This window comes from Salmo salar, chromosome ssa09, assembly GCF_905237065.1.
Source record: "Salmo salar chromosome ssa09, Ssal_v3.1, whole genome shotgun sequence".
Classification (NCBI taxonomy): domain Eukaryota; kingdom Metazoa; phylum Chordata; class Actinopteri; order Salmoniformes; family Salmonidae; genus Salmo; species Salmo salar.
The window spans coordinates 31593994-31615424 of record NC_059450.1 but is presented as its reverse complement, the minus strand read 5'-3'; positions in this window follow the sequence as shown (position 1 = coordinate 31615424).

The window sequence follows — 21431 nt, the reverse complement described above, 5'->3', positions numbered from 1 at the left end:
ATCATACCAGGTAGTCCTGAGGCATGGTCCTAGGGCTCAGGTCCTCCGAGAGAAAGACAGAAAGAGGGAAAGAGAGAATTAGAGAGAGCATGTTTAAATACACACACGACACCGGATAAGACAAGAGAAATACTCCAGATGTAACAGACTGACCCTAGCCCCCCGACACATAAACTACTGCAGCACAAATACTGGAGGCTGAGACAGGAGGGATCAGAAGACACTGTGGCCCCATCCGATGATACCCCCGGACAGGGCCAAACAGGCAGGATATAACCCCACCCACTTTGCCAAAGCACAGCCCCCACACCACTAGAGGGATGTCTCCAACCACCAACTTACCGTCCTAAGACAAGGCCAGGCACCACACTCCCAGAGCCCTCATCTCCAACCTGTAGGCTGTCTTGTCATCGTTGGTAATCAAGCCTACTACTGTTGTGTCGTCTGTTAACTTGATGATTGAGTTGAAGGCGTGCTAGGCTATGCAGTCATGGGTGAACAGGGAGTACAGAAGGGGGCTGAACACGCACCCTTGTAGGGCCCCAGTGTTAAGGATCAGCGGAGTGGAGGTGATATTTCCTACCTTCACCACCTGGGGCGGCCCGTCAGGAAGTCCAGGACCCAGTTGCACTGTGGCTGGTTTTCCTTTTGTAGTCCGTGATTGTCTATAGTCCCTGCCACATATGTCTTGTGTCTGAGCCATTGAATTGCGACTCCACTTCAAATCAAAGTTTATTTATCAAGTGCGCGGAATACAACAGGTGTAGACCTTACAGTGAAATGCTTACTTACAGGCCCTAACCAACAGTGCAATTATTAAGTAAAAAATAGGTATTAGGTGAACAATAGATAAGTAAGGAAATAAAAAACAACAGTAAAAAGACAGTGAATAATAACAGTAGCGAAGCTATAAGAGTAGCGAGGCTATATACAGGCACCGATTAGTCGGGCTAATTGAGGTAGTATGTACATGAATGTATAGTTAAAGTGACTATGCATATCTGATAAACAGAGAGCAGCAGCAGCGTAAAAGAGGGTTTGGGGAGGGGAACACAATGCAAATAGTCTGGTTAGCCATTATATTACCTGTTCAGGAGTCTTATGGCTTGGGGTTAAAAGCAGTTGAGAAGCCATTTGGTCCTAGACTGGCGCTTCGGTACCGCTTGCCATGCGATAGTAGGGAGAACAGTCTATGACTGGGGTAGGTGGGGTCTTTGACAATATTTAGGGGCTTCCTCTGACACCGCCTGGTGTAGAGGTCCTGGATGGTAGGCAACTTAGCTCCAGTGATGTACTGGGCCGTACGCACTACCCTCTGTAGTGCCTTGCGGTCAGAGGCCGAGCAGTTGCCCTACCAGGCTGTGATGCAACCAGTCAGGATGCTCTCGATGTTGCAGCCGTAGAACCTTTTGAGGATCTGAGGACTCATGCCAAATCTTTTTAGTTTCCTGAGGGGGAATAGGCTTTGTCGTGCCCTCCTTACGACTGTCTTGGTGGATTTGGACACGAAGGAACTTGAAGCTCTCAACCTGCTCCACTACAGCCCCGTTGATGAGAATGGGGGCGTGGTCGGTACTCCTTTTCCTGTAGTCCACAATCATCTCCTTTGTCTTGGTTACATTGAGGGATAGGTTGTTATTCGGGCACCACCCGGCCAGGTCTCTGACCTCCTCCCTACAGACTGTCTCGTCATTGTTGGTGATCAGGCCTACCACTGTTGTGTCGTCTGCAAACTTAATGATGGTGTTGGAGTCGTACCTGGCCACGCAGTCGTGGGTGAACAGGGAGTAAAGGAGGGGACTGAGCACGCACCTCTGAGGGGCTCCAGTGTTGAGGATCAGCATGGCAGATGTGTTGCTACCTACCCTCACCACCTGGGGGCGGCCTGTCAGGAATTCCAGGATCCAGTTGCAGAGGGAGGTGTTTAGTCCCAGGATCCTTAGCTTTGTGATGAGCTTTGAGGGTACTATGGTGTTGAATGCTGAACTGTAGTCAGTGAATAGCATTCTCATGTAGGTGTTCCTTTTGTCCAGGTGGGAAAGGGCAATTTGGAGAGCAATAGAGATTACATCATCTGTGGATCTGTTTGGGCGGTATGCAAATCGGAGTGGGTCTAGGGTTTCTGGGATAATGGTGTTGATATGAGCCATTACCAGCCTTTCATGGCTACGGACGTGAGTGCTACGGGTCTGTAGTCATTTAGGCAGGTTGCCTTAGTGTTCTTGGGCACAGGGACTATGGTGGTCTGCTTGAAACATGTTGGTATTACAAATTCAATCAGGGACATGTTGAAAATGTCAGTGAAGACACCTGTCAGTTGGTCATGGCATGCTCGGAGTACACATCCTGTTAATCCGTCTGGCCCCGCGGCCTTATGAATGTTGATCTGTTTAAAGGTCTTTCTTACGTCAGCTACAGCTGACAGCTGATGCACTCATGCATATCTCAGTGTTACTTGCCTCAAAGCGAGCATAGAAGTGATTTAGCTCGTCTGGTAGGCTTGTGTCACTGGGCAGCTCACGGCTGTGCTTCCCTTTGTAGACTGTGATAGTTTGCAATCCCTGCCACATAAGATGAGCATCGGAGCCTGTGTAGTACGATTCAATCTTAGCCCTATATTGGCCCTTTGCCTGTTTGATGGTTCGTCGGAGGGCATAGCAGGATTTCTTATAAGCTTCCGGATTAGAGTCCCGCCCCTTGAAAGCGGCAGCTCAACCCTTTAGCTCAGTGCGAATGTTGCCTGTAATCCATGGCTTCTGGTTGGGGTATGCATGTACAGTCACTGTGGGGACGATGTCCTCGATGCACTTATTGATAAAGCCAGTGACTGGTGTGGTGTTCTCCTCAATATAATCGGAAGAATCAAGGAACATGTTCCAGTCTGTGATAGCAAAACAATCCTGTAGTTTAGCATCTGCTTCATCTGAACACTTTTTTATAGACCGAGTCACTGGTGCTTCCAGCTTTAATTTTTGCTTGTAAGCAGGATTCAGGAGGATAGAATTGTGGTCAGATTTACCAAATGGAGGGCGAGGGAGAGCTTTGTATGCTTCTCTGTGTGTGGAGTACAGGTGATCTAGATTTTTTTCCCCCTGGTTGCACATTTACCATGTTGATAGAAATTAGGTAAAACTGATTTAAGTTTCCCTGCATTAAAGTCTCCGGCCACTAAGAGCGCCGCCTCTGTGGGAGCGATTTCCTGTTTTCTTATTTCCTTATACAGCTGACTGAGAGCGGTCTTAGTGCCAGCGTCCATCTGTGGTGGTAAATGAACAGCCATGAAAAGTATAGATAACTCTCTTGGCAAATAGTGCGGTCTGCAGTTTATCATTAGATACTCTACTTCAGTGAGCAAAATCTAGAGACTTCCTTAGATTTCGGGGATAACGGGGATGTCGGCCTTGTTGGGTGTTCACAGTATATCCTGTGCTTCCTGCTTGTTGAGGAAAAAATCTGTGTCTAATCTGAGGTGAGTGATCGCTGTCCTGATATCCAGAAGCTCTTTTTTTGCCGTAAGATGCGGTGGCAGAAACATTATGTACAAAATAAGTTTCAAATAATGCGAAAAAAACACATAATAGCACAATTGGTTAGGCACTCGTAAAACTTTATCTCTATACTGACGTTTAGCTTGTTTGATTGCCTTGCGGAGTGAATAACTACACTGTTTATATTCTGCTATATTACCAGTCGCCTTGCCATTGTTAAATGCAGTGGTATGCGCTTTCAGTTTTGCGCGAATGCTACCATCTATCCATGGTGTCACGTGTGCTCCCACTCCGGTCTCTAGGTCACTAGGCTGCTCGTTATGGCGCACACCTGTCACCATCGTTACGCGCACCTGCGCGTCTTCAGACTCACCTGGACTCCATCCCCTCCCAGATTACCTTCCCTATATATGTCACTCTCTTTGGTTCCTTCCTCAGGCGTTACTGTTTCTGTTCCAGTGTTAAGTCTGTGCTTCTTGTTTTGTTTTATGTTGCGTTTATTTATTAAAACACTCACTCCCTGAACTTGCTTCGATGACTCTCAGTTCAACTCGTTACCCAAGGTTTCTTGTTAGGGTAGGTTTTAATAGTCACAGTGGGTACTACATCTCCAATTCACTTCCTTATGAACTCAGTCACCGTATCCATGTATGCTTCTAGATTATTTTTCGTACGCTACCCAGAACATATCCCAGTCCACGTGATCAAAACAATCCTGAAGCGTGGATTCCGATTGGTCAGACCAGTGTTGAATAGTGCGAAGCACGAGCACTTCCTGTTTGAGTTTCTGCCTATAGGACGGGAGGAGCAAGATGGAGTTGTGGTCAGATTTGCCAAAAGGAGGGCAGGGGAGGGCCTTATAAGCATCCCGGAAGTTTGAATAGCAATATTCGAGAGTCTTAGTAGCACGAGTCGGACAGTCAATATGTTGATAGAATTTTGGCAACCTAGTCCTCAGATTTGCATCGTTAAAATCCCAAGCTACAATAAATGCAGCCTCAGGATATGTGGTTTCCAGTTTGCATAAAGTCCAAATAAGTTTTTTGAGAACTGTCGAGGTTTCGGCTTGAGGTGGGATGTAAACGGCCGTGGCGATGACGGATGAGAATTCTCTTGGTCGATAATATGGTCGGTATTTAATTGTGAGGTATTTAAGGTCGGGTGAACAAAATTACTTGAGTTCCTGTATGTTCCTAGAATTACACCACGAGTCGTTAGTCATGAAACAACCCCCCCCACCCACCCTTCAGATTCCCGGATAAATATTATTTATTCCTGTCGATGTACAGAGTATCCCGAGAGAGCCATGTTTCCGTGAAACAAAGTAAGTTACAGGCAATATTATACGCATTTGTATGTGCATTTATAAATATGTAATAGCTGGAGGTAAGTAGTGGCTAACTTTTTGTCAAGCACTGACTGGCTATCGCACTATTTTGACCAATTTGTTATAACCCATTTATTAATGGTTTATAATACATTTACAAATTATTAAATAACGGGAAATAACATAATTACAACCCCTATATAAACGCTTTACAAATGGAACCTTCTTTTAAAGTGTTACCGGAAATGATTTATATGTATGCTCATGATGTAATCGTTAAAGTTAAGTTCACTGGTTGGGGTTCAATTGTGAACTAGCTGTGAAGAATATTATCAACCACTGAAAGTAGATGTGGATCAGACCAGCAGGTAGTGATCATACAGTACAGATCTAGGTTCTTAATTTGAGCCAGTTTGCGACAGCAGGGAAATAATCCTGCAGCAACAGGAAATATTAATTATAAATCAAGTCTCACATTTCAAAATGGAAATAACAGACTTTAGAATACTTTTTAAACCTCAAACACACTGCAAGTTGTACATTTCCTGCATTACCCCAAATGCTGATGGGTAATCAAAAACAGTCTGGTGTCAGTAGCGGCGCAGATGTGGTCAATAGAGAGTTTTGTCATTCATAGCTCTAATTTCAACTTGGTTAATGAAGCTGACTGAAAACACTATGATTCTGTAGATAGATTCTGGGTTATATGTGAGGTGAAATGTAATATGAAATCTGATGAGAAATATGTATAAATGTAAATTGTTCTCTGGGGACACAGAAAGAGGCCTGCGGGAAGATAACGCAAAGGTTGATGAGAACAGGTGCTAAATATATACAGTATGTAGTACGTCCTCATACACCAGTCTCATCCTAACGTTCTACGGCAGTGTTATTGTTTTGCAGGAACTTCGTGTCCTGATTACATTTCTTTGATGATCTCCATTTTGCACATTCCAGTTATATGGAATGTTTGGAATCAATTAAATAGATGGTATGTTCGACTACTCATAGTATTTTCATATCAAGTTAATGGCTGGCTGCATACAAATTGTGTTATGAATGACCAACTTGTTACATTAAACTGAAATAACAACTTTTAAATATTTATCTTCCTGGAGAACAGACCATGACATTGACTCCTCTCCTGCTGTGGTGAACGTTCCTCCTATTGTTACCTAATCTCTAACGTACCAATGTTTTGTATCACCCTTCACCCAGTGCAAGATTCCCTCACCATGTCCCTGAAGTATCCTCCTCCTGGGATCTCTCCCATTGGTCTCTTTCTTAACACACATCTCTTACCAGCATTCTGTTCCTTTCTTTCAACAGCCACTTGCTCATTGCACCCTAGCCTCCCACATCTCTCTCAACACCAGTACTGCCAAATCTGGTTGCACACAACACACATGCACACACACATGCACACACACATGCACACACACGCACACACACACACACACACACACACACACACACACACACACACACACACACACACACACACACACACACACACACACACACACAGAGAGAAACTCCGGCTTGGCCCCAGATGTGTCCTGTAGCTGGTATCCAACTGTGTTTACATGAAAAGTTAATGTTGAGGAGTCTGTAGTTGTTGGAGTTGGGCGTTCGGTTGATGTTGAGGAGTCTAAAGCTGTTGGAGCTGGGGGTTAGGGAGCTGGGGGTTAGGTTGATGTTGAGGAGTCTGTAGTTGTTGGAGCTGGGGGTTAGGGAGCTGGGGGTTAGGTTGATGTTGAGGAGTCTGTAGTTGTTGGAGCTAGGGGTTAGGGAGCTGGGGGTTAGGTTGATGTTGAGGAGTCTGTAGTTGTTGGAGCTAGGGGTTAGGGAGCTGGGGGTTAGGTTGATGTTGAGGAGTCTAAAGCTGTTGTAGCTAGGGGTTAGGTTGATGTTGAGGAGTCTAAAGCTGTTGGAGCTAGGGGTTAGGGAGCTGGGGGTTAGGTTGATGTTGAGGAGTCTAAAGCTGTTGGAGCTGGGGGTTAGGGAGCTGGGGGTTAGGTTGATGTTGAGGAGTCTAAAGCTGTTGGAGCTGGGGGTTAGGGAGCTGGGGGTTAGGTTGATGTTGAGGAGTCTAAAGCTGTTGGAGCTAGGGGTTAGGGAGCTGGGGGTTAGGTTGATGTTGAGGAGTCTGTAGCTGTTGGAGCTAGGGGTTAGGGAGCTGGGGGTTAGGTTGATGTTGAGGAGTCTGTAGCTGTTGGAGCTAGGGGTTAGGGAGCTGGGGGTTAGGTTGATGTTGAGGAGTCTGTAGCTGTTGGAGCTAGGGGTTAGGGAGCTGGGGGTTAGGTTGATGTTGAGGAGTCTGTAGCTGTTGGAGCTGGGGGTTAGGTTGATGTTGAGGAGTCTGTAGTTGTTGGAGCTGGGGGTTAGGGAGCTGGGGGTTAGGTTAATGTTGAAGAGTCTGTAGTTGTTGGAGCTGGGGGTTAGGGAGCTGGGGGTTAGGTTAATGTTGAAGAGTCTGTAGTTGTTGGAGCTGGGGGTTAGGGAGCTGGGAGTTAGGTTAATGTTGAAGAGTCTGTAGTTGTTGGAGCTGGGGGTTAGGTTAATGTTGAAGAGTCTGTAGTTGTTGGAGCTGGGGGTTAGGTAGTTGGGGGTTAGGTTGATGTTGAGGAGTCTGTAGTTGTTGGAGCTGGGTTTATTGTTTTTATGGAATAGTTTTCATTAAATCATTTTTTATCATAAATAAAGTGTGTATTGCTACGGATTTGGCGACGCTGGGACCACATGTTTGTGTCCTGGATTCTTGTTAAGTAGTAGTTAGCTGCTAGCCATCATTAAAACAGAGCAGGCTAACCCTAGCTGTGTTTTTATCCACGTCTGGGCACAAAAGCTTCAGGTGTGAGATCATTTCCACACAATCACAAGATGAAGGTTGAACTGGAAAATGGACAGGGATTTGTCTGCCCTAAATGCACAACCATCAAGCAGCTTCGGTAAGAGATCCTCTGACTGTTGGCTCGGCTGCGAGAAAAAGGATAACCTGCTTTCTAAGTACACCGACCTTGCTGTAACCCAGGCAAAACAAATCTACATTTTAAATGCCTCCTGTAGCAAAGTTGTCGATGAGTCGGGCGGCATTGATCTGTCCCAATCCAATGAACAGATGTTAAGCTCAACTCCGCGGCCCATGGGAGACTGGACACTTGCAAGGCATAGGAGATCGGAGAGGCAGTCTGGCCACCCTTCATCTATCCGAGAAAATCCGATCTAGCTATCAAACAGCTTTGCCCCTCTTGAGATTGACCTGCCAGCCCCGGGAGTCAGCACGAATCCTGGTTGTATACCAACAGCCGGCGGCCGCCCAGTGGCACCCTCCCCACGGCCACCGCAGTTCAGCAGGTCGCTTCCCCATCGGCTTGCCTATGGTCTGTGGACCGACCAAGGTCCACTGTTACCCAGGAGCCCGTGTCCTCAACATCAACTCCTGCCCACGGTTCCTGCCAACTACTCAAATATTGACACCATCGTCACTCACATAGGTTTTAATGACCTTCGTTTTAGGCGATCTGAGGAACTGAGGGAGGACTACAAACATGTTTTACACCCTCGCTAGCACAGGGAAGATAATAATAATCTCTGACCCCCTCCCATGTTACCGAAGGGGTTTGGAATGTTTCAGCCGACTCTTTGCCCTGAACGAGTACCTGAAGAAACTTTGCAACTGACGGACAGAGTCGGTAGTGCTCCAGTTCTCCCTGTCAGAATAAGCAACAGAGGACTTGGAAACCATATCAACTCCTGTAGAAATGGCACTGTGAGTAACCTAATTTATGTTCTTTTAACTCTGCCTTCTAGTGAGTTTATAAAAACTGTCATCTCCTACCATTATGATAGATTGGAGACTGTCAGAAAACGTGGTTGTAACGTTAATAATTTGATTGCTATTCCATTGATTACCTCGGGCAGATGCCCCAGGGGCAGAGTGGCCACACTCATTGAATATGCCGCTTTTAAATGTTAGAGAAATCACAAGTAAAACCTTTCTCATGAATGACCTCATTACTGAGTACAAAGATGATTTCATGTTTCTCAATGAAACATGGCTGTCAACAGACTGTAATGCCACTCTTATGGAAGCCTACCCCCCGGACTACAGCTTTTCATACTCTATCAGAAAAGGGAAAATGGGTGGGGGACATTTTGTTTGGCAACTTTGGGTCTATTCTTTTATTTAGTATTTTTTTTACCTTGTTTTCTCTCCAATTTTGTGGTATCCAATTGGTAGTTACAGTCTTGTCTCATCGCTGCAAGTCCTGTACGGACACGGGAGAGGCAAAGGTCGAGAGTCATGCGTCCGCCGAAACACAACCCAACCAAGCCGCACTGCTTCTTGACACAATACCCACTTAACCCGGAAACCAGCCGCACCAATGTGTCAGAGGAACACTGTACACCTGGAGACCGTGTCAGCGTTCACTGCGCCCGGCCAGCCACAGGAGTCACTAGTGCGAGATGGGACAAGGACATCCATGCCGGCCACACCCTCCCCTAACCCAGACGACGCTGGGCCAATTGTGCACCGCCCCATGGGTCTCCCGATCGCGGCCGGCTACAACAGAGCCTGGACTCGAAACCAGAATCTCTAGTGGCACAGCTAGCACTGTGATGCAGTGCCTTAGACCACGGCGCCACTCGGGAGGCCAACATTGGGTCTTTTGAACATCATGCTATACTGTAAATGTCAGCCAATGGTGCTGGCCATAACCCTGTAAAAGCCACCAAAGCACTGCCCCACTTTCTTCACTGATTTATCTGAACTATTGCCTATTGTCCTTGAGAACTATGATAAAATCATTATGTTGGGCAATTTTAATATTCATGTTGACAAAGGCTCCAAGGCCATTGAATTTATGAATCTTGCGGCCTCTTTGGACTTTATCCGATATGTTACTAGGCCCACCCATAACCATGGCCATACTCTCGACCTGGTTATTACCAAGGGGCTTTCTATTGACATATCCTCTATTGTTGATGTTGCTTTATCTGATCACCACTGTGGATTTTTTACTACCTTATTGTCCATAGCACAGGGTAATTGTCATAACTGTCAGAAGGATTAGACCAAAGCGCAGCATGTTGAGTGCTCATCTTCTTTAATTAGAGTAACATGAACACTTAAGCCAAAAAAATAACAAAACGACACACCACAGTTCCGTAAGGTAACATAGACTATACGAAAAACAACCACCCACAACCCACAGGAAAAAACAGGCTGCCTAAGTATGGCTTCCAATCAGAGACAATGAAAGACACCTGCCTCTGATTGGAAACCATACTCGGCCACACATAGAAAATGAACATAGAAAATGAAAACTAGAACAAATCCCCATGAAACAAACCAACCCCAAAACACACAAAAACAACACCCCCTGCCACGCCCTGACCATACTACAATGACAAATGACCCCTTTTACTGGTCAGGATGTGACAGTAATACTAAACACATCATTAAGAAACGCTATCTTACCTCTGAAGCTGCAACAGATTTATTGAGTGTATGAACAATACTCCACCACCTATTCTGCCTTCCTCTTGTGATGATTTAGTTGATAACTTTAATAGAAAATTAAGGGCAAGTTGGCATATACAGTCAGTCAGAAGTTTGGACACACCTACACATTCCAGGGTTTTTGTTTATTTTTACTATTTTCTACATCTTGGCATTCTCTCAATCAGCTTCACCTGGAATGTTTTTCCACCAGTCTTGAAGGAGTCCCCACATATGCTGAGCACTTTTTAGCTACTTTCCCTTCACTCTGCGGGCCAACTGATCCCAAACCATCTCAATTGGGTTGAGGATTGAGCAGGCCAGATCATCTGATGCAGCACTCCATCACTCTCCTTCTTTGTCAAATAGCCCTTACACAGCCTGGAGGTGTGTTGGGTTATTGTCCTGTTGAAAAACATATGATAAGCACAAACCAGATGGGATGGCGTATGGCTGCAGAATGCTGTGGTAGCCATGCTAGTTAAGTGTGCCATGAATTCTAAATAAAACACTGACAGTGTCGCCAACAATGTACCCCTACACCATCCCACCTCCTCTTCCATGCTTCACGGTGGGAACCACACATGCGGAGATCATCCGTTGACCTAAGCCAAATAACTCAAATTTGGACTCATCAGACCAAAAGACAGATTTCCACCGGTCTAATGTCCCTTGCTCATTTTTCTTGGCCCAAGCAAGTCTCTTCTTCTTATTGGTGTTATTTAGTATTGGTTTCTTTGCAGGAATTCGACCATAAAGGCCCGATTCACGCTGTCTCCTCTGAACAGTTAATGTTGAGATGAGTCTATTACTTGAACTCTGTGAAGCATTTATTTGGGCTGCAATTTCTGAGGCTGGAAACTCTAATGAACTTATCCTCTAATGCAGAGGTAACTCTGGGTCTTCCTTTCCTGTGGTGGTCCTCATGAGAGCCAGTTTCAACAAATGGTGAAACTGATGGTTTTTGCGACTGCACTTAAAGAAACTTTCAAAGCTCTTGAAATGTTCCGGATTGACTGACCTTCATGTCTTAAAGTAATGATGGACTGCCATTTCTCTTTGCTCATTTGAACTGTTCTTGATATAATATGGACTTGGTCTTTTACCAAATAGAGCTATCTTCTGTATACAACCCTACCTTATCACAACACAGCTGATTGTCTCAAAGGCATTAAGAAGGAAAGAAATTCCACAAATTAACTTTTAACAAGGCACACCTGTGAATTGAAATGCATTCCAGGTGACTACCTCATGAAGCTTGTTGAGAGAATGCCAAGAGTGTGCAACACTGTCATCAAGGAAAAGTGTGGCTACTCTGAAGAATCTCAAATATAAAATATATTTTGATTTGTTTAACACTTTTTTGGTTACTACAAGCAGTCTGCTTTCCAATTTATCCCGAAGGTGTTCGATGGGGTTGAGCTCAGGGCTCTGTGCAGGCCAATTAAGTTATTTCACACTGCTCTCGGCCAACCATTTCTCTATGAACCTTGCTTTGTGCACAGGGACATTGTCATGCTGAAACAGGAAAGGGCCTTCTCCAAACTGTTGCCACAAAGTTGGAAGCACAGAATCGTCTAGAACAGGGGTTAGCAATTCCAGTCCTCAGAGGCCTGATTGATGTCACAGTTTTGCCCCAGCCCTAGCTAACACACCTGACTCCAATAATCACCTAATCATGATCTTCACTTTAGAATACAATTTGATTAATCAGCTGTGTTTGCTTGAGATGGAGAAAAAGTGTGACACCAATCAGGCCCCCGAGGACTGGAGTTGCCCGCCCCTGGTTGTCACGTCCTGACCAGTATAAGGGTTATTTGTTATTGTAGTTTGGTCAGGACGTGGCAGAGGGTATTTTGTTTATGTGTTTCGGGGTGGTGATGTATGTAGTAGGGTGTTTGATTTATTATTTCTGGGTTTTGGTCTATATTCTATGTTTTGTATTTCTATGTTCTTTCTGGTTTGTTGTATTTCTATGTTTAGGTTGATGGGGGGGTTGGACTCTCAATTGGAGGCAGGTGCTTTCTCGTTGCCTCTGATTGAGAGTCCTATATATGGGTAATTGTTTGGTTTGGTGTTGTGGGAGATTGTTTCTTGTTTTGCCTGTGTGAGCGTGACAAGACTGTTTTGTTGTTTGTGCGGTTTTTTCGGTTTGTTATTTTGGTGTTCTCTTGATTTAAAAATAAATACAAGATGAGCATCCACATTCCTGCTGCGTTTTGGTCCTCTATTCCCGACGACAACCGTTACACTGGTCTAGAATGTCGTTGTATGCTCTAGCGTTAAGATTTCTCTTCACTGGAACTAAGGGGCCTAGTCTGAACCATAAAAAGCAGCCCCAGACCATTATTCCTCCTCCGCCAAACATTACAGTTGACACTTTGGGGCAGGGAACGCGTTTGCACTGTTCCAGAGTCCAATGACAGTGAGCTTTATAGCATTCCAGCCAACACTTTCCATTGCACATGGTGATCTTAGGCCATGGAAACCCATTTCATGAAGTTCCCGACAAACAGTTATTGTTGCTTCCAGAGGCAGTTTGGTACTCAGTAGTGAGTGTTGCAACCGAGGACAGACAATTTTTTACACGCTACATGCTTCAGCACTCATCGGTCCCATTCTGTGAGCTTGTGTGACCTACCACTTTGCGGCTGAGCTGTTGTTGCTCCTAGACATGTCTACTTTACAATAACAGCACTTACAGTTGACCAGGGAAGCTCTTGCAGGGCATACATTTGACTAACTGACTTGTGGGAAAGGTGGCATCCATGACGCTGCCACATTGAAAGTTACTGAGCTCTACAGTAAACCCATTCTACTGCCAATATTTGTGTAAAGAGATTGCATGGCTGTGTGCTCAATTTTATGCACCTGTCAGCAACGGGTGGGGCTGAAATAGCCAAATCCACTAATTTGAAGGGGTGTCCACAAACGTTTGTATATATAGTGTACCACATGTGGCGTTCCACAAGTTTCGATTTTGGGTCCGGTACTGTTCAGTTGATATATGTTACCCCTTGGCAGCTTTATCAGAAAGCACAGCATTGATTTTCACTGCCAATCAGACAAAACTTTACATTTCTTTGTCATCAGAGGATTTTAGCTCCACGGATAAATTATTAGACTGTATTAAGGATTTAAATACTTGGATGGCTCACAAATTCCTCCAGCTAAATCAAGACAAGACCGAGATACTTATTGTTAGAGATAGAATCTAGCCGCACATTTTAAGGTCTTTGCATTATTCTATTGGTTTTTAAATCAATCCACGATTGTGCACCCCAATGCATGTCAAACATGCTTTTAAGTTATGTACCGAGTAGGTCCCTCAGGTCCTGTGGCTCTGGCTTTTTAACTATTCCAAAGCCTAGGACCGAGACCTGCAGAGGCCTTTAGTTATTATGCCCCCAGCCTCTGGAATAGCCTGCCAGACAATCTGAGGGGGGCCAAAACTGTGGACATATTTACAAGAAATCTTTAAATACATATTTTTATCTTTGCTTTTCCTTGAGGTGCTTTTTAGTCATTCAGTTTGTGTAATTCTTTTGATTTTTATCTTATGTTCGTTGTGGGGTAAATATTTCCGCTTTTATTTTCCTTGTTTTTTATTATTATTTTCTTGCCAAGCACATTGCGTTGCATTCCATGTCTGAAATGTGCTGTATAAATAAAGATTGATTTGACTTAGGTTGATGTTGAGGAGTCTGTAGTTGTTGGGGCTGGGGATGGAATTGACCCCAACCCTGAAATGGAATTGACCCCAACCCTGATGCGCACCAGTGTTTGAAGCTAGGAAAACACAATTTCAAGCCCCATTGAAAAATATGCTGGTGTGGCGTGACTTCTGATCTCTCAGTCAAGACCTCCAGCTGACCTCTTCACCTCTAATATGACTAAGCCTCAGGATGCACCCTGACCAAATCCTCTTCAGTGGACCACGGTAGCTCACACAAACACCTTTAAATCAACGAGACAGGGACGTCTCTCACTCGAGGTAAAGGAAATGAGACAAAGTAGGCAGAAATGAATGAAACATACAGTCTGTCTGTACTAGCTACATCAGTCTGAAAGGAGATCTGCCTGGCTCATGAAAGCTATCTAGGGGTGCAGGTCCAGCTGGGTTCTGTCTTCTACCTCTATTAATTCCCTTGACTTCCACTCTCTGCACTTCACAATCAAATAACTCCCAAGGTGCTTCATTCTTTATGCTCTTCCATTCATCATTTAGGTTGCTAACGGTTTGTGGTAGATGGTTGTCCTATCAGCGCATGTTCTGTTCTGCAGCTAACTAACTTCCAGGAACCTGGTTGTGATCTATCCATGTTTAAAGGAGGGAGGGTTAGGCCCTATAGACTTCAAATCAGAACAAACACCAGCTGGTTAACTGCTTTTCAACACTTCACAAGGAGGCTCAAGGGTCTTCGCATATAGTTACAGACTGCAAATCAACAGTTATCAACCCCAAACTACAACGTTTAAACCAATTCGATGCCTTTCGGGAAAGACGGTTGATACAATATTTTTGGGATGTTTGTGTCAGGTTCAAAGTTTCCTCAGCTCATAACCTTTCACCTACAGGTATTTCCATTGTGGAAAGAGCCCTCGTGATTGGTGCCTACTCTGGGAGAGAGATGGATTTTTGAGAGGAGGAGGAGGAGTGGAGATGGAGTCATTCAAAGGTCAATCTACCAGCCTCCAAAGCCTCTTAGTAAAGTAAAGCCCTTTACCTGTGAGGTATAGTAACCGGATCACTGGGAGTGTGGGCAAGCGTGTGAATGCAGCACGAGAAAATTAACACACATGCTACACGATTGAGATTAAGTTTCACTTACAACTAGAATATTGTCTAGTTGCATACATGACATTCCACTTGGAACCTGAATATTTTCTAATTCCATAGTTCCACAGAGGGACTATATTTGCATTTTAAACATGTCAGCTCTTAAGCATTTTTATGTGCTCAAATATTGGCTACCACGGGAGGAAATGTACCCTTCAACTGGTTATAAACAATCCCATAGTACTTTAAAGAAGCAGAGGGAAAGAATCTACTGAACATCCCATACAAAGTGCCCAGTTGTTCTGGAATTGCTATTGTCCTAATACTTACAAGCCCATTTTTGCACCCAGTTAACAATTTCACAAGATAGATAACTCCTGAAACACGATAAAATTACAGCTTTTCAACAATGGCATGTAAGACATTTTTCTGCAGCAATTTCATGACAGCTTAAAGCCTAAAATGATGATAATGTGTGCTCTACTCTGCCCTCTTCACTCAAACAGGGATGTGTAAAATGGAGCATAACAATATAAAATGGCTTCTCTAATGGGGTTCTTAAATTGCACAACATATTTATCTTACAAAATATATTCTGTCAGAGATATTCTGCTTTGTTCAATCTCCATAGATGTCAAAGCCTACAGAATGACATCGGCATTTTCCTAATGGGTTGCCTACTACCAGAGTGAAGTGAGTTTTCAAGAAATACATACTGTACGTACAGTAACATCCAATCCCCCCCCCCCCTCCCCCCCAAGTGCATAAAACACTAAATGGAATGTATTCTTGTGATAAAATCACATTCTGCACATGATCAGTCATATAGTTTGTGGAGATGTATTTCTGTTTGTTACTCTGCTACGGAAGAAACCATGAAGACAAAAAGGTTCTTTGACATATTCTTTATTTGTCATCTGTCGGGAACACTACCTGTACAAGTGACCTTTTGATAGGGGTCATACAAAGTATTTTTTTTCTCAGTTGTCGAGAGCACTACACGGCACCTTTTGATAGGGGTCATACAAAGTCTACAACGCATATCATAGTCATGAGGAAGGACAATGATACTGTGCGTGTTTTCAGTTCGCTGCAGCTAGCGACTGGAACGAGCTACAACAAACACTCAAACTGGACAGTTTTATCTCAATCTCTTCATTCAAAGACTCAATCATGGACACACTTACTGACAGGTGTGGCTGCTTTGCGTGATGTACTGTTGTCTCTACCTTCTTGCCCTTTCTGCTGTTGTCTGTGCCCAATAATGTTTGTACCCTGTTTTGTGCTGCTACCATGTTGTGCTGCTGCCATGTTGTGCTGCTACCATGTTGTTGTCATGTTGTGTTGCTACCATGCTGTGTTGTCATGTGTTGCTGCCTCGTTATGTTGTTGTCTTAGGTCTCTTTATGGAGTGTTGTCTCCCTTGTCGTGATGTGTGTTTTGTCCTATATTTTTATTTAATGTATTTTTATTTTTAATCCCAGGCCCCGTCCCCGCAGGAAGCCTTTTGCCTTTTGTTAGGTTGTCATTGTATATAAGAATTTGTTCTCAACTGACTTGCCTAGTTAAATAAAGGTTAATTTAAATGTTAAAAAATGTACAATTCCAGATGGGTTATATCCCAGACTGATTATGTTCCAGACAGGTTAAGTTCCATCTGTATACAGGTTTTAGAATGACAGAGCACATTGGGTCCTCACTCAATTCTCAACAATTAAACGGAAGTCAAACATTTAATGAAGAAAAGAATCTTACATATAGTCATACAAAAGTGAGTATCATTCCAAATCTTGGCTACGTCCCAAATGGCAACCTATTCCCAGTATAGTTCACTACAATTGACCAGGGCCCATAGGGAAAAGGGTGCCTTTTGGGACACATTGAGAACATGTGTAGTGGTCTTCTCTACTGTACACACTGACTTTTCCATAACCTCAAAGGTAGACAATGTTGAGTTTCCCTTTAAACACAGATTAGTCTGAAAACACGCACATATGGCTGGAGCTGTATATCTAATCACATCTGTTGCAGATAAAGATCCTTCCTGTTCTCTTCCCCACTCCTCTCCTTTCCACCTCCTAGCTGTGTGAAGCACTGGGAAGCTTTACCCCCAGTCAGATATCCCTCTCTCTCTCTCTCTCATTTTTGCACAACACCCTGAGATATTGGTTACTGGGGCTGAGTGTTGAAGTGATAGCTCAATGCAGCCTGCAGGTTGACATATGAGAACATTCCAGGTTGCGCTGCACTGCAAGTGGAAGGAACAGATTAGGATACTTAGATGACTATGGTGCGACTTGGTGTGTCGCAAGTGCCTCATGTTTTGAGGGGAGAAATAATTGTACCACGAAAAAAAAACGGATGTATTACAATATTACAATATGAAACCTTTTGTTTCTTTATCTTAGATTGTGACAGATAGGGCAAGGCTGTGTAGTTGTCAAATGAAATAAAGGCCTTAGTGTTGATATAAGGATGAAGTTTTGACAGTGCTTGTTTGTGGTGGCCTATCACTGTAGCAGTGAGCTGAAGAGAGACATACTTTCATCACAGCATTGTGTTACAGCACAGCATGAACACACACACATGCATGCATCTACGTAGGCCTGCACGTATGCACACACACACGCATGAATGCACACACACGCGCACACACACAGGTCCACAAATAGACCAACGAAATGCATGCTCTTCCTCTCCTTGCTGTATGGGATCTGAAATCAAAGCACTATGGTGTTTGCCAGGGCTATTTGTATTCCAGATGAACCAAGACAAATCATTGGGGTACTGAGTTGCCATGCATGTTGTAGAGGCCTGTTTTCACCTCTATTTTCCCTCTATTTTTATGAGTCGCCAATCATAGAAGCAGCACAACTCGGCAAGTGTGGAGCTGCCAGCTGCCACAACGGGTAAGAGCAGGTTGCCATGGCAGCCACAATTGGAGGAGCGCTGTAGATTGGCAGAAAAAAACGTGTCAACAATTGCCCTGTTGCAGAGAGAGAGAGAACCCTCTTCCTCGCTTAGCACTCCATGAAGCCTGAGCCTCGTCGTCTGAGGCGCCCCATGCTGTTTAATAATATCCATTTACTGCTCACAGATTGATCTGGAGATGTGGCGTAGAAAAAACAACATTCTACAAACATTCTCCTCTCTCTTTCTCCAAACTTCTCACAACAAATGTAACTGCTGCAATTTATGCACAAAAGCAGCCTCGTCTGGGAACCGGCATCAAAGGCACTTAAAGTGTTGGTGGGAGGGGTCTGTAAACTGGAGAAACTATGCAGGGGTTGAGTTTGAAAACAAGTGGAGCATCATCAAAGTGAGCATCTTAACCTTATGTTGGCGGCAAGTTAGATAGAATGAATGAGAAGTATTTGAGCCCTCTACTATCTATACTGTAAAATATGGGCTTCCTAATCTGGGCACTGTACAAAATGGCTGTGAAAAATCTAAGTCGACTACTCAATGCCAATAGGTCCAGAGAGAGTGAATTAAATGAAGATTTGTATGTGAGTTTAATGAATGATTCAAAAGGAATTAACATACATAACAATGCACACTTGGTCATGGCTCATTCAATATCACCATAATCAATATGCATCAACACATTGTCTATCCATCACATTATCCCAGCCTTTTGCTAAGAGATCTATCATCATTTGTGCTTTAGGCTAGTTATGAAAATCACTTTTTTTTGTGAAAATGTGTTTGTCAGACTATTCAGGTAATAATGATAGGCAGCATCATTGTGTGACACCAGTCCATAGTGCTCAATTAGAACAACATTTCTGCCAAGACATGAAAATCAGATCAGTGCTGAAATGGTTGAGCTAAAATAACTGAAATGTCCCTATCGGAGAATAACATCTGAAATGTCCCTATTCCCCAGCAGTCTTTCCAGATCTTTACACCTGATAAACAAAGCGGGGTGGATTTTCTTTGTGTGCAGACAAGTAGAGCTTATTTGCTGTACACCTCGTCTATGTCTGGACACTCCCGCCTCGAACTGTGAATGTGCTGTCATCAGTCTAATCAGGATGCCATTGATTTTACTCTGCTGTGGCTGACTAATAGCTAGCTGTCTGTGCTGCTTCCTGCTGAAATTGACAATTGTCACTGTCAGCCTACACCCATACTCTGCCTCTGCTGATGCACATAGTCTCTATCTCGCAAAAAAATAATAATAATAAACAAAACATTAATTTATTCGAGCAGCAATACAAACCCCAGTTTGTGGTAGGTGATAAAAACAGTGATACGTCTGTAAATAAATAGATTTCCCAGTTCCTTCGTCCTTCATGATGATGATACAGAGGTGATCAATGAATGAAAGGTGGTTCTGGGTTGGTGTGGCGCCCGTGCGACCAGGGCAGGTGAATGAGCAAGGTGAATCATGGCGGGGGCTGGCGCTGGCTCTTGTGATGAGGAATTGATCTGGTGTAAAAGCCCTGTGAGAGGCTCGGAGGTCACCCACCAGCCAGAGACCTGCCAGCACTCAGCAGCGCTGCTGTTTGTTTGTTGAACTCCAAGTAGATAATTGGTCTGTAAAATTGGTGGCAGAGGAGGGTCTACATCTCTTTTCTTTCACACATTTCAAAAACCTTCACAGCGAGACCACTAACCCTAAAAAAAAGTGTCTTTCTGTTCTTGCGTTTTCAGGTGGCGGTGCCTGGGGAGCAGGAGAGATGGGGAGATGTTAGGGACTCCATAAAATCTCATTATTGACAGGGAGTTACATTGGGAGCGCTACAGGAGGACTGGCAGACATGACAACAGTGACAAGGTTTAATGTGTTGCATAGGGTATTGGGGAAAACAGCAAATGTCATCCCATGTGAATTTGATAACCCTCTACACACCATGTTCACCACTTTCACAATCAGTTATTAGTTGCAGTGAGCTGCAGCTGGGGTTTTAATCCTTAGACTATAACACCTGGCCTCATGGTATTCTGTCACTGCATGAATTATCTGATGTAGTAGTGATGTGCAATGTTTAATGGGCAATGTTTATCCAATGTTCAGACAATTTTCAATACAGTTGAAATAATCCCCAATGCCAATAAATACTGAAATAAACATTACAACATAAAACAGACACGGATATTTATTTACTGTATACATTGGAAGTTAAACAAAGGTTTGACAATACAAACTAACATCATTATATAACATAAAAAAGTGTGTTTTGTTTCTCCCACTACAACCAAAAAAGAAATAAGCTGAAATAAATATAAATATATTACATATTTTTCAGCAAGTAAAAAAATTGTAAAATGTCAAGTGTAATTTGCACCGTTCAAAATGAGACAGTGGTGTCAATACTCACCAAGCAAACCAGATGCACCAACACGTTTTATTTGTAGAATGCCAAAACGTCAAGGGGATTTTTTTACCCTAAAACAACACTTGGACAGATCCATGTGGAACAAAGAGCTTGAACCTGAATCTGCACAAGCTTCAACTTTAACAGACCCACCATGACCTCAGGAAAAAAATATAATAATAACAATTTACTACACTAGCAAGCAACAACATGCATAATCAAGTGTTTGTCAATGTTTATTCCATTTAGTGCTATGATAGGTCTCTGACAGTTCAGACCCCTCTTTGAGGAATCCCATGGGCTGAGAGCTGTTTAGTACACAGAAAAGCCTGTTTAGAGCCGCAGTCTCCTTTCTGTCAGCAAACTTCAGGAAATGTTGGGGAAACACAGATAGTAACCCAGGAGCTCCATGCAAAGTCTCAGAGTGGTTACATCATCATCTAAACATAATATAGAGGTGTCACATATGTTTGAAGCTATGTATGCAACATGGTATTATTAGAAAACGTAATGCTGACGTCTAGGCATGTTACTTCTGTCACCAGCTGGTGTATTGGTATTGATGTGTAATTATATAAGGCTGATGTATAATGTTTACAAAAAGTAAAGAATAGCTAGCTTCTTGAAAAACATCTAAACAGAATAGAGTAATCATCTGTAAAGTTAAATCTAAGTCACATTAAACAATCATGCATTTCATTATGTATCCATAATGTTCTTCTAAATAGGAATAGAAATGGTACATATGAAAATACAAGTGCAAGCTCTCACATTTGCTGAATGTTAAATCGGCTTCTCTTCGTAGGCAAGAAATAATTTTATTTTCAAACAAAACCTCTCCATTTTGTAGATAGCTTATTTTGTTTTCATTTTTGCAGACAGCAATTTAATCAAACTGTGACTTCATGCCCCACTATTTGCAAATTATATAGCACCTCTAAAACATAAAGGCAAAACATTTCACAAACAAGTTACATGGACCTTGATTACAACAGTAAACATTCTC